At 35.9% G+C, this 15061-nt stretch overlaps 2 long non-coding RNA genes across 2 annotated transcripts; one reads left to right on the forward strand and one right to left on the reverse strand.

Moving 5' to 3' along the window:
• Positions 1-2100: 2100 nt before the first annotated feature.
• Positions 2101-4768, reverse strand: LOC127841452 (uncharacterized). The gene is made up of 5 exons (XR_008030990.1): positions 4253-4768; positions 3726-3802; positions 3435-3530; positions 2748-2829; positions 2101-2456 (listed from the first exon to the last, which is right to left on the reverse strand). It is a non-coding gene; the product is annotated as an uncharacterized LOC127841452 (long non-coding RNA).
• A 14-nt stretch (positions 4769-4782) lies between these two features.
• On the forward strand, positions 4783-14641 carry LOC127841453 (uncharacterized). Its single transcript, XR_008030991.1, has 3 exons — positions 4783-5529; positions 9276-9344; positions 14610-14641. It is a non-coding gene; the product is annotated as an uncharacterized LOC127841453 (long non-coding RNA).
• Positions 14642-15061: the final 420 nt, after the last annotated feature.

Genomic DNA, 15061 nt, shown 5'->3' on the forward strand with positions numbered 1-15061 from the left:
CAAAGTGCATTTGTGAGAGGTAAAGGGATAAGCACATGAGATTGTTTGTTTGTCCTTCATTTATAAAACCCGATGTATAAGCACGATGTGATCGTTGCCTAGACGTATACCAATATGGGTTCATGTGTTCCTCAACGCTATTAAATCCGTAAAATAACATGTGCATATTCTATGGACACAGATAAACAGAAGTGGATCAGTTTCTTCATGCAATTGATACCGTATAAAGAAACTCAATTTATTCACTCGATGCTGATTGATTGGGTTTTATTAGGCCATACGATGCAGATTTATTGGTTTTTATTACACTATAATGCAATTAAGACCATATATTCGCATGTGAACGTTAACTGGGCGCAGATAAATGGGCATCCATCCCTGGTTTCACCCGAATTGTACCGTATAAGCACGAAGTGGACGTTGTCTGGATGCTTTTTTGGAGGGGGTGGGGGTATTAATTATACAATGGTACAAAAAATATAAAAAATAAAACACAAAAATATAATGCCAAAAATATGCATAGTTTATACGCCGGGCGACACAGAGTATAAAGTTAAAACATTTTAGCGATTGTCTGTGATTAGTGGGCAATTTTGAGTACGAAGAAGAAGATAAAAATGAGTTTACATAGGTGATTTAGATCTAGCTCAGTGTGAAACATCAAATGATTTGACTTTACTTTGAAGATTTTGGGGGGGGGGGGCGTACGCCGCGTCCGCTCCCCTCCATTGGAGCCGCCTATGCTTAATGTGTTGACTCTCGACTCAGGTTGATAGGGCTCTAAATGCTCTATAATGCACGTACGACCGTATGTAAATGTTACTGGGCCCAGATTACCGTTAAACCATCATTTTTAAACACGAATATAACCGTTTACGCAGGATATAAAAAAAACGTTGTCTGGACGCAGAATAATCGGCGCTCATTAGTTCCCAAACGCTATTACACTCGTATTCGCGCAGATAGTCCATAGATAGAAGTCAATGAGTTATCCCATGCATATCCCAATCTCACTCAATTTTTGGACGCATATATTTATAGGGTTCAACTATGGGATAACGGGCGTATATAAGCGCATGTCATGTAAACTGAGCACAGATCATTAGGGACCAATAATTTATAAACCCGAATTTAACGTACATTATAAGCACGATGCGAACGTTATCTGGATAAAGATTTATAGGCGCCCATTACTTCACCAACGCTATAACACCCGTATAAAAACTTGCGAAGAGACGCAGAGACGCTGGTAAATAGAAGATACAGGATCTTCACTATAAATCTGTATTCTGAACTCCTAATAGTGTGCCTGTCTGTATCTAATGATGTTTGCAGAACTCCACATGATGTGCAAGTGTGCATCTAAAGCATCAAATTTGTTCAAGCAGACAAATAGGGCTTTATAACACTCGTAATTCATACTAGCCGATCCGCAAAATAAACACCTCGCTCACGTAGTGCACAATCAGCACTATAAATCTGTATTCCAAATTTAATATGTTTATTCACAATATTTTCACTATAAATAGAGATATAACTACTTATCATTATCAAAGTAACAAATTTTATTTAATACTTTTAAAATCCAATGAAAATAGAAGGAAAAAATCATTGTCGTAAATGTTGCTGCAAAGGCGTTGTATTTCCATATTTTTTTGCCAAATAGTTTTCCTTCCAAAACTGACACGACCTGGAAAATTCTCTTCTTGCTAGCCTTCGCTGAGTTATTCAACAACATCGCTATATTGCTGATTTTTGCTGTTGTTTTTTGGTTATAGCTGCATGCTTTTGTTGGATAATGTTTAATTTATCATTCAAGTTTTACATATGATTCTGTTTAAACCATATTTAATCGATGTTTTTGTGAATTTCGCGCATGCTTAACTTGCCCGATTTCGGACGTAATTTACTTTCGGATACATGCTCCTCTTGTGTTTTTTTTCGATGTTTTCTTATGTATGCAGATTAAAAAAAACAGCTCATGCTTAAATGTGTTATTGAGCAAGTGACTTCTTAATACTATGGCAGGAATAAAACACTGTTATAAAATTATAAAGGAGGTTTAGTTACATGTATAAACTCACAGTAGCAATAACCACTGATTTTGAAAATTGACATAAACCCAGTAAAATTATACATTTTCTGATAGATATTAGTAAACCATTTCCAAATATGTATGGTTTGTCTATCTTACATTGTCTAAAGTAATGTTAGTGAATGTGGAAACATTGAAAAATCCCATGTGTAAAAATTGTCATTTTTCATTTTTTCAAAATAGTCAACCTGGGTGTATAATTTGTTTAAAATAATGATTTAAGAACACATTTTTTATCCAAACTTTTAATAATTCATTACAGATACATTTCAGCTATGTTAGATGTCCTTGCAATTGGATGGTCCGGCAGGATTCTGGTCTGAAACACGTTACCCCCCACCAACCCAGGACCCAAAAATTCCTGAAATAGACAATACAAAGTTGATTTTTCTAAATTGCAAATGTGCATGTGATTCAATATCACAGTTGAAATAATGTACAACAAAACAAGAATAAATGTTCAAAAAACAAAAACTTATTTGGTTAGTATTTAAAAAAAAAACATTATCCAAAACATGTACAACTGCCCCACCCACCCAATACAAATGTGATACAACCTGGTATTTAAGAACATTTTCTAAGTAATATTATTTCTCTTAAACAAAGTTTTATTTATGAATTAGCAGTTAAATTGAACAGGAAAAGCACTTACGGTTGAATATGCAGCCAGTAATCTGAATTCTTATCCAAAATTCTGATATGTCGGTTGATTAGGAATGGCAGCACCAGGAATTCTAAAAGATCGACAATGCATTGCTAAATTAAATCTTATATACTTTTGTAAGATGAAACAGAAACACTATTTGTTAGAATAGTTTAACACACACCTATTCAAAAAAAGATAAACATATAATAAAATAATTAAAAAAATATTATAATAATTACTGTAAGAAGTTTCGAACTCATAATAGGCGAATGTATGTAACAGCTCAATATCTTTAAACAACTTCTTGGATTTAGTAAATCATTGTCGATACATTAATTAAGAGCTTGTTTTCTTCATGAAAGGAACTCCAAAGATGCTGAAATATAATAGTGCACTGCATGCAAATATTAATTAAGTGATACTGACAAACTGAAAGAACAGAACATTTAACCGCAAATGTTTTCTACAAGCTTTTACTGATTCAATGTTTCTTTTTTCAAAGTTTGCTAAAAAATCATGCTGAGATCAAAATTAGCCAATTGTAAGGGCATTTAATATTTCATCCATTTAAGTCATCTTTTTAATGTAGCGCCATATGATGAAATAACTGGAATTCCTTTGCCAACTGAAGTAATTTCCAATTTAATTTTAATAGTAATATTAAAATTAATAATAAGATGCAGCCACACATACTGTTTGTCAAAAAGGCTGTTGAACAACTGATCTTTCACTGGAATATTCCTGTCAACCAAAAGGTGAAGGTGGTTGTGTCTCGTCAGAGTCCGATATCTATGCAAATGAACAGACACGTTCATATTTTTGTCATCATACTTACAAAGTACATTTCCAACAATAATATTATTTCTTACAGTAGGGGCATGTGTATATTCTGTATTATTAAATAATTAAGTTTTAATTCAGGATATAATTGTTAACCATCAAATTCAATGTCTTCAACATGCAACTGCTTAAAATGTTACTTACCACAATGTAACTGTGCTCATGTATTTGTGAAATCCCATCATAATCACTGTCCAATAGATCTTTGTCAGTCATGTTCTCTATAAAATAACAAGTAAATAAAATAGAATTTCAATACCGGTATGCACAAAACCTGCGACACATAATAACCGAGTCTTAGCATTGCATCCTCAATTTTGCAAAGGTTAATTCTAGAACCTAACCTTTATATATAATAATATCCATTTATTTTTTGTATATTAATCATGTAAATGAAATAACTGAAATTAATTATAGCAGTTTTAACACGTTAACAAAACTAATAATGAGATGGTGTGCGAATTATAATGCTCCCTAAATGTATAATCAACTTAAAACTAATAACGTACCTTAGCTTTTAAGTTTATGATTATGATCAATCACAGAAGTTACATTTTACATTTGTTACAAATGAAGACAAGTCCGGTACGACATGGCGCGGGTACGATCTGGAACAGATTTTCTTTGACATAATTAACACAATAATTTAGGTGATTTAAGTGAATTCATACCTGCATCGATACCAAATGAGACGATTTCTCTTCCTGCCAAACAAATACTGTGTTTATCGTACCGATATCCGTAAAACTGCTCAAAAGATCGCTCCCGAATTCACCGTAACAACAATGTAATAATTCCGCGTAAAGGGGAGTAACTCTACTGCACAGGAATAGTGGTGTTGGAAATAAATAAATATATATTATTTCACGCGCATATACCTGATTCAAATGGTTAGAATTTATTAAAAAACACAATAATTGATTTATTAAAAGCTAAATTTCAAGTGAATCTGCCTTCTTTCTGCAAAATATTGGCCTTCGAATTTTTTACTTTCACTTTTGAGCAATGATTTTTTATTTTCCGGTCATGGCAAGGTCAGATACTGCTTATTTGGACATATCTCCTCCCACATATGCAAATTTTTCATTTGGATTACTTCTTTCATGCTCGTAGTGAAGCGTTAAAAACACCCCACATTTTTCGGTCAACTTTTTGCCTGAACACCGATTGCGCAATAATTTGCATAGCAGGTGCGTGGTTATTGCTACTCACAGTCACAAGTGTGTAAGTATTACTGTTACATTTATTTATATTTACTAAAAGTAAATATATGCTCACATATCAGTAAGTATTGTACAGCCCTAAATTATATTTAATACACCCATCTAGGCAGTTAATTCATATATGTGCTGGCTTTAATTTACATTCATGTTATTATCACCCTGCAATAGGCGGAGGGATATTGTTTTGGCCTTGTCCGCCTGTCTTTCCGTCCATCCGGCACTTTTGTGTTGGGAGCCATACCTTGGAAGTGCTTTGGTGGATTTCATCGAAACTTGGTATGAGTATATGTATAGATAAGAGGATGATGCATGCCAAATGGCATTGTACACTATCTGTTAATAACAGAGTTATGGCCCTTCGAACCTAAAAAAATGCTTTTTTACCTGAGTGTCAAATATAACACTTTTGTGTCCAGAAGCTAATTAGCGGGGGATATCAATTCAATGAATTTGCTTGTTATTAATTGAAGGGAAATAGACCTGTTATTTTGTCTCTCATTATGGTGTTTAAAGTCACATTTAATGGCATCCAACCTACTTTATTTCAAATACAGTAACACCTGGCGCCGTGACCTGGATGCAGATTCTAAGCAGATGGGCCAAAATGGGGGCAGCTAGAGAGACTCGCCTGGAACTGACAAGCCTGGAGGGAGCTGGTTGACTGTTGGCGAGATGGGACAACAGACGAAGAATAAACGAACCTACTTGATTTGATTAACATTTTTGTAAGTCATTCAAGAATCGAGCAAACTTTTTGTTTCCAATAAGCAGTCCTGTATATATCCGAAATAAGATAAAATGTTTCACTCAGGTTCCTTGATACTCATCTTGGTATTTAATGGACCTTATAACAGATTATGGCATGTATTGAAGTTTGTCATTAAATGCGTTATATTTATAAATATAAACATTAAATCTAAAAAGCTCAATTAAAAAACAAGAACAAATTAAAAGAAAAAGTAATCCTCATCTGGGCTCGAACCACTGACCTCTGGAGTAAAAGTCTAACGCTAAGACGGCCATCCATGCTCATACAATATTTTATACTTTTAGTTTCTATAAGCAAAGCTCGTAGTGTCACTAAAAACGACAACAGAACTCCAAATTATTCAATTGTTTTGCTTTGCAACGATTTATCAATTTCAGGTTGTTAATGTTAAGTATAACTGTTTTCTCACAAATATCATAACTGCAACAAAAATGTGCAAGTCTGAAACAATTTTTATGCCCCCTTTCAAAGAAAAGGGGGCATATAGTTATCAGACTGTCCGTCTGTTGGTCCGTATTTCTGTCACACTTTGCGTTTAGGTTTCGAAAAATGCTCATAACTTCTATTTCCCTTGAGATATAACCTTCATATTTGGTATGCATGTGCATATGGACAAGGCCTTTCCATACGAACACAAATTTTTACCCCTGTTACCTTGAACTTAAGGTCCGTGTTTAGGTTTCAAAATCTGCGTTTAGGTTTTGAAAAATGCTCATAACTTCTATGTCCCTTGAGATATAACCTTCATATTTGGTATGCATGTGTATATGGACAAGGCCTTTCCATACGCACAAAAATTTTACCCCTGTGACCTTGACCTTGAAGTTAGGGTCCGCGTTTAGGTTTCGAAATCTGCGTTTAGATATTGAAAAATGCTCATAACTTCTATGTTTTGAGATATAACCTTCATATTTGGTATGCATGTGTATATGAACAAGGCCTTTCCATACGCACAAAAAATTTTACCCCTGTGACCTTGACCTTGAAGTTAGGGTCCGCGTTTAGGTTTCGAAATCTGCGTTTAGATATTGAAAAATGCTCATAACTTCTATGTCCCTTGTGATATGACCTTCATATTTGGTATGCATGTGTATATGGACAAGGCCTTTCCATACGCACACAAATTTTGACCCCTGTGACCTTGAACTTAGGGTCCGCGTTTAGGTTTCGAAATCTGTGTTTAGGTTTCGAAAAAAGCTCATAACTTCTATCAAGCATTTATAGGGGGCATAAGTCATCCTATGGTGACAGCTGCTCTTGTTTTATTTTGTCAATTTACCAAAACATGCAAAGGCTCCTTAAAATACATGAAGTAATGTTTACAGTTGTCCATAACCACATATTGAAAAAGAATGTGCAAGCTCTATCTATTGGCATACAAACAAAGCCAATCTGTTGGATTATTACTCATGGCAAGCAATATGATCTTAGGTATACCTTCTATAATCAGGTGTTTGCACTTTAATCACATTAAAATTTGAAAAACTATAGAAGTACAAAAAGGTCAGAATGATAACAAACAGGTTTGTAATGGACATCTTGCAATTGCTATTTATGTGAGTGGGATGGAACACAAATTCTGAATTTGTTATATGTAGGACATTTAGTAACTTAGCAACCCATGCATGTTGCAAGGGTGTTAATTGTCCGGATTATTTGGAAATCCCGATTTGAGCTATTCAGGATTGAATTTTAGATCAGTGTAAATCTGATGATTTGTTTTAAGGGGGTGTGAACAAATATTGTAATTGCTTCATTGGCATGCCGGGCATGTGCGCTTAGTATGGATTTTTCCTGGTCTTTTTAACAAGGTTTTCCAAAGAAAAAAACGGGTTATTCAATTTGGCAAATGCCGGCTGGCGGGCGGACGGAACAAGCTTGTCCGTGCCATAACGTTGTGGTTCTTGGTGAGAATTTAAAATCATTTGGCACATTTGTTCACCATCATTAGACGGTGTGTCGCTCAAAAGAATACCGTCAATATATCCAAGATCAAGGTCACACTTTGAGTTCAAAGGTCAAAAATGGCCATAAAAGAGCTTGTCCGGGCCAAAACTATGTCATTCATTGTGAGACTTAAAAATGATTTGGCATATTTGTTCACCATCGTGGGACGTTGTATCGCACTTTAGAATTACGTCAATATCTCCAAGGTCAAGGTCGCCACAACTAAAAATATATTTATTTTGAAACAAAGGGGGTTAATTATAAACAGTTCAGTTTGAGTTGTCTCCCTCTATCAGACTTTTTTCTACATTGAAAACCTGGTTTTATGACAATTTTGTCCCTTGTTTTACTATTTTCTGATTGGTTATCCGCTGACAAGGACATAAAAGGTAACTGACCTAACCTCTTGGCTACTTTCCAGAAATCTTACATACTACAAAATGTAGCATATGTCCCCATCATTTAATTTCCATTTTCTGCTGTCAAACTAAGTGCATATATTATTTCATTTGCAAAAGACATATCTGGATATATTTTTGGACAGTTGTTTTACTGTATGGTTAGTGGATTAACATTTATTATGCCCCACTTCGAAGAAGAGGGGGGTATATTGCTTTGCACATGTGGGTTGGTCGGTCTGTCGGTCCGTCCACCAGGTGGTTTCCGGATGATAACTCAAGAACGCTTAGGCCTAGGATCATGAAACTTCATAGGAAGATAGATCATGACTCGCAGATGATCCCTATTCATTTAGAGGTCACTAGGTCAAAGCTCTAGGTCATGGGGACCCGAAATAGTAAAATGGTTTCTGGATGATAACTCAAGAACGCATATGCCAAGGATCATGAAACTTCATAGGTAGATTGATCATGACTTGCAGACGACCCCTATTGATTTTGAGGTCACTAGGTCAAGGTCACGGTGACCCGAAATAATAGAATGGGGTCCGGTTGATAACTCAAAAACGCATACGCCTAGGATCATGAAACTTCATAGGTAGATTGATCATGACTCGCAGATGACCCGTATTAATTTTGAGGTAACTATGTCAAAGGTCAAATTCACGGTGACCCGAAATAGTTAAATGGTTTCCGATGATAACTCAAGAACGCTTACGCCTAGGATCATGAAACTTCATGGGTACATTTATCATGACATGCAGATGACCCATATTGATTTTCAGGTCACTAGGTCAAAGGTCAAGGTCACAGTGACAAAAAACGTATTCACATAATGGCTGCCACTACAACGGACAGCCCATATGGGGGGCATGCATGTTTTACAAACAGCCCTTGTTATCGATGTTCTTTATAACATTTATATAAAATGACAATTACACATCGAGTGTTACTGGTGGTCTGGCTTATAATAGTTTGCATTTTACTCACCAGAAATAGCAACTAAGACTATAAAAAGAACAATGAACTATGGCTTTCAGTTTGGGGGGCTCTACCTGTAAGGGACCTACAGGCTCAGACTCCAGACTTTATCATTAGGATTTCAAATTTGGGACATTTGACACCCCTGATGTTGTGCCATGTATCAAAACCGTCTATATATAAACATTAATTTTATTAATTGGATATGTAGAAGATTTGGTGATGCAATCATTGGATTTCATTTTGTGTTTTGTTGACCTACTTTTAATTTTTAGGCTCAGCAGAACTATGGCTGTCAAAACAAAATTGTATTAAAATGAATAGTGCTTCAAATTATACAAGAAGTCACTTTATTTTTGTTTTAGATGTTTTTCAGTTTCGTCGGAAGACATTTCCCACCAACCATCCTGTCTTGAAAGAAATAACTTTTGAACCCGATTATCTGGTAATACTATTTTTAGCTCATCTATTTTTTGAAAAAAATTATGAGCTATTGTCATCACCTTGGCGTCGGCGTCGGTGTCCGGTTAAGTTTTGTGTTTAGGTCCACTTTTCTCAGAAAGTATCAATGCTATTGCATTCAAACTTGGTACACTTACTTACTATCATGAGGGGACTGGGCAGGCAAAGTTAGATAACTCTGGCGTGCATTTTGACTGAATTATGTGCCCTTTTTATACTTAGAAAATTGAAAATTTTGGTTAAGTTTTGTGTTAAGGTCCATTTTATTCCTTAAGTATCAAAGCTATTGCTTTCATACTTGCAGCACTTACTAACTACCGTAAGGGGACTGTGCAGGCAAAGTTATGTAACTCTGACTGGCATTTGGACGGAATTATGGGCCCTTTATACTTAGAAAATTGAAAGTTTGGTTAAGTTTTGTGTTTTGGTCCACTTTACCCCTAAAGTATCATAGATATTGCTTTCATACTTGGAACACTCGCAAACTATCATAAGGGTACAGTAAAAGGACAAGTTGCATAACTGGATGTCATTTTTATGGAATTATGGCCCTTTTTACTTAGTAACTTTGAATATATGGTTAAATTTTGTGTTTCGATCCACTTTACTTCTTAAGTATCAAGGCTATTGCTTTCAAACTTCAAATACTTTCATGCTATCATGAGGTTACTGTACCTGGCAAGTTGAATTTTACCTTGACCTTTGAATGACCTTGACTCTCAAGGTCAAATTATTAAATTTCTCTAAAATTGCCATAACTTCTTTATTTATGATTAGATTTGATTGATAGATTGAAACTACTCTTACCTGACATACCACAATAGACTCCACCCAAACCATCGCCCGTGCCCCCCCCCCCCCAACCCCCACCCCTTATTATTTTTTTTTTTTTTTAAGATCATCTCACAAATGACCACCACACCCTCACACTATACCCCCACCACCCCCCTCCCCAATTTTTTTTTAAACGGTTAAAAAACAAAAACTATTTATTTTGATTATTTTATGTTTGAAATACCGTCCAACCATCGCACCCAAGAATCCCCCCCCCCCACCCCCCCTCCCCCCACCCTAATCCCCCCCCCCTTATTATTATTTTTTTTTTTTTTAAGATCATCTCACAAATTACCACCCACACCCTCACACTATACCCCCCCCTCACCCCCCCCCATTTTTTTTTTTATGAAACGGTTAAAAAACACAAATATTTATTTTTATTATTTATGTTTGAAATACCGTCCAACCATCGCACCCCAAGAATCCCCCCCCCCCCCCCACCACCCCCCCCCCCCCCCCGATTTTTTTTCTCCTTTTTTTCGCATTTTTGGAAGAAAAAATAAATGTCCACACCCCCACACAATGCACCGCTCTTCACTCCACCCCTCCCTCCTTTGTGATTGAAAATGAGAGTCCCTTCACCTTTAAAAAAGAAAATAGATGAGCGGTCTGCACCCGCAAGGCGGTGCTCTTGTTTTTACATACAGTTATTAGTGAATTATGAACATTTCATAAGGATCTCAAGGGTCACAACAGGTATATATATATAATATATATATAATCAAGATTTTCCATAGGCAGAGCACAGCCGGCCCGAATAGCATGGACAAGTTAACAATTTTTTTTTTTTAAATATCTAGTGTGTAAAAATTACTTTGCATTGCAGAGAACTTTAAGATCATTTTATTTCTGTAAAAAATGTTCAAAGTTATATCCTGAATGATTTTAGGGCCTTAAATTATATATGGAAACAAGCATATTTAATAATAAAAAAGGCCTGTTGAGTTTTTAATTTGTTCTCTTAAAGATTTACAGAAAGACCCTTTTTAGCTCGACTATTATATATGAAATCTAGACTATATAGTGGAGCAATTCTACTCACCCGGCGTTTGCGTTAGCCTTAGCATTGGCGTTAGTGTGAGCATGCAAATGTTAAAAGTTTGCGTACTACCCCAAATATTTTCAATGTCCCTTGGCATATTTCTTTCATATTTTGCATACTTCTTAACAAACATGACCCCAACCTATAAACAAGAGCAGACAACTCTATCAAGCATTTTGTAATAATTATGCAGTCTTCGAAATTAGCTTTGAAAAGTTACATGCCAGTCGGGCCAGTTACTTAAGAATTTGTACATGCCCAACATATTTTTTACATGCCCAAACTTTTTTAACCAAAATTATAACAAATCACAACATTTTAACACTTACATGCTACACATAGTAAAGCAGAACATTTGTTTCAATAGTAGTGAATACAATTACATCTAATCAATCACTAGAATTAAGACGGTCGATCGTTACACCAGTGCTCTTGAAAAGAGCGTTCTCTGGTGTCCTCATACCATTTCTTGGCTTCCTTTTTCTCTAAATCATTGTCAATTTTCTATTTTGGAAGTGCTTTATCGGGCTTAGCCCCATCAACATACCTAAGATACTGCCTCTATGTCGACAATGACATTTGTTTACATTGACAAAAACGGAAGTGTATTACTTGATTGATTCAAAAAGTATCTTCCTCGATTAATGTCTAGAGAAACCGTCGATAAGAACGGAATGTGACCGAACTGCATCGGTCAAAAAACAATAACGATGACGTGTGCAAGCAGGTGCGTGTTGTTAAACCAATCGAATTTCATTGTTTTACAACTTACGGAAAGGTGTTTGTTCGCAAAATTGATCAAGAGATCTGCAAATATCAAGAACCGCTTACGATTTTTTTTTTATAAACTGTCAATTGGCTTCAATAATTTACATGCCCGGCGGGCCACAAACTTGAATTTTGTATGTGCCCGGCAGTAATTTTACTCGCCACGGGCGATCGGGCGTGTGCTAATTTCGAAAACTGATTATGGCCCCTATTCCACTTAGAAAATGCAGCAAATGTTTAAGTTTGTTTTACTACCCCAAATATTTTCAATGTCCCTTGACATATTGCTTTTATATTTTGCATTTTTCTTTACCAACATGACCCCAACCTATAAACAAGAGCAGACAACTCTATCAAGCATTTTGTAATAATTATGGCTCCTTTACCATTTTGAATATTCATATTATTGATAAATCTATGTTAAAGTTGGCGTACCACCTAAAATATTTTTAACGTCCCTTGACATATTGCTTTCATATTTTGCAAACTTATTTACCAACATGACCCCAATCTATAAAGAAGAGCAGACAACTGTATCAAGCATTTTGTAAGAATAATGGCCCTTTTTCCATTATTATATGCATATTACTTAAGATTCAACCCAATAATATCTTTGACAAGTTTTAAAATGACGCCGGTTGGTTGAAAAACATGGCATTTATGAGGTGGGGCATTTTCCTTATATGGCTATAGTAAACCTTGTTATCACTCTAGAGGCCACATTTATTGTCAGATTTTCATGAAACTTGGTCAGAACATTTTTCCAATGATATCTTGGATGAGTTTGAAAATGGTTTTGGTTGCTTTAAAAACATGGCCACCAGGGGGCGGGGCATTTTTTCATTATATGGTCATTTATATATGGTCCATATATGGTTATATATGGCTTTAGTAAAACCGTGTGAACACTCTAGAGGCCGCATTGTCCAATCTTCGTGAAATTTGGTCAGAAGATTGGTCTCAATGATATCTTGGATGAGTTTGAAAATGGTTATGTTTGCTTGAAAAACATGGCTGCCAAGGGGCAGGGCATTTTTCCTAATATGGCTATAAATGGCTATAGTAAAATCTTGTTAACACCCTAGAGGCCACATTTATTGTCGGATCTTCATGAAACATGGTCAGAAGATTCATCCCAATAATATCTTGGACGAGTTTTTAAAAATGATGCTGATTGGTTGAAAAACATGGCTGCCAGGGGGCAGAGCATTTTTCCTTCTATGGCTATAGTAAAACCTTGTTAACATTCTAGAGGCCACATTTATTGTCTGATCTTTATGAAACTTGGTCAGAAGATTTGTCCCAATGATGTCTTGAAAGAGTTCGAAAATGGGTATGGTTGCTATAAAAACATGGCCACCAGGGGGCGGGGCATTTTTTCCTTATAGGGCTTTAGTAAAACCTTGTTAACACTTTAGAGGCCACATTTATTGTCAAGCTTCATGAAATTTGGTCAGAAGATTGGTCTCAATGATATCTTGAAAGAGTTTGAAAATGGGTACATTTGCTTGGAAAACACGACTTCCAGGGGGCGGGGCATTTTTTTCATTATATGGCTATAGTAAAGTCTTGTTAACACTTTAGAGGCCCACTTTTATTTCTGATGTTCATGAAAAATGGTCAGAAGATTCATCCCAATAATATCTTGGACGAGTTCAAACATGATGCTGATTGGTTGAAAAACATGGCTGCCAGTGGGCTCTGCATTTTTTCTTTTATGGCTATATAGTAAAACCTTGTTAACACTCTAGAGGCCACATTTATTGTCTGATCATCATGAAACTTTGTCCGAACATTTGTCCCAATGATATCTTGGATGAGGTCAAAAATGGAACAAATACGTACAGACTTTAATGATAAACACTAGTCTGGCCAATGTCGTCTTACAAGCTGGTATATACACTCACTGCTAGAGCAGAATCATTTGTCATCTGTTGCAGACAGGCAGTGGTGATCGTTCTAAGCAAATTGAGTTGCGGTTCTTTCCGTAGCTAAGGCTTCTAAGCACACACTGATTTGCAAAATATGCTCTGTAAATTCTAAAATGCGACCAAATAAAAACAAACCCTTTGCCAACTTCTAGGTCAAAGGTTAAGTTTGAACATCATGATTCCTTTTAAATGGCAAATGATATTCGCGTACGATCTTACAACTGTAACTCCCTATTCCCAACTCGGCATTTTCATCAAAGGGCATGAAGGGTGTCCAAGGTTGACAGGTTGGAATCTTTGAATGGCAGGGTGCTGCGCCCCTTCCATTCATGCCAAGCTGGAGCACTGGTTTTGATGGTGTTTCACTTGTAACGCACCAAGCAGTATGACCCATTATATTTATCAACATGGCTAAAATGAGGCCAAAATAATTGTTAAATGCCCTTTGTTTATTTCCAAAGACATGGATGGATCATCTTTGTCTCTGAATATATTATAAATACTCGTGTTGTTGATTTTGTCCTGTTTGCTTATTGCAGGAAAACTGTTAACGCATTATGTTGTGAAGACTCTGTAATCAGACAGCTAGCAGTATTATGATTATCAAATATTAAAATTTGACTTAACAATATAGCGCTTCAAATTATATAAGACTTTATTTTTGTTTCAGATATTTTCCAGTTTCCCCTCACAACAATTTGCCATCACACCTCTTGTCTGGTAAGAACATTTCCATTGAAACCAACTGCTGGTAATACTATCTTTTTGGTAATGGGGGCTATATAGGAACCACTTTGTCGGTCCGTCAGTCCTGTCCCGAAATTTCATCAGATCTTCACCCAAACTTGGTCACCAAATTGTATCTAGATGATGTATAGGTCAAGTTTGAATATGGATCATGCCCGGTCAGAAACTAGGTCATGGGGTCACTTATTGTGTTTTAAACCTGAAGTTTGTCTGGGCCATAACTTTGTCATTTATTTCATACAGTATTTTAAATGATTGGAACAGTTCATAATTGATTTCAAGACATCTTATGATCCCTGGAAGATAAAACTAGGGATTGATCTGTCTGTATATAAACAGTTCAGAGGACTTCCAATGTAGCATGAGATCATGTAA

This window comes from Dreissena polymorpha, chromosome 8 (assembly GCF_020536995.1).
Source record: "Dreissena polymorpha isolate Duluth1 chromosome 8, UMN_Dpol_1.0, whole genome shotgun sequence".
NCBI lineage: Eukaryota > Metazoa > Mollusca > Bivalvia > Myida > Dreissenidae > Dreissena > Dreissena polymorpha.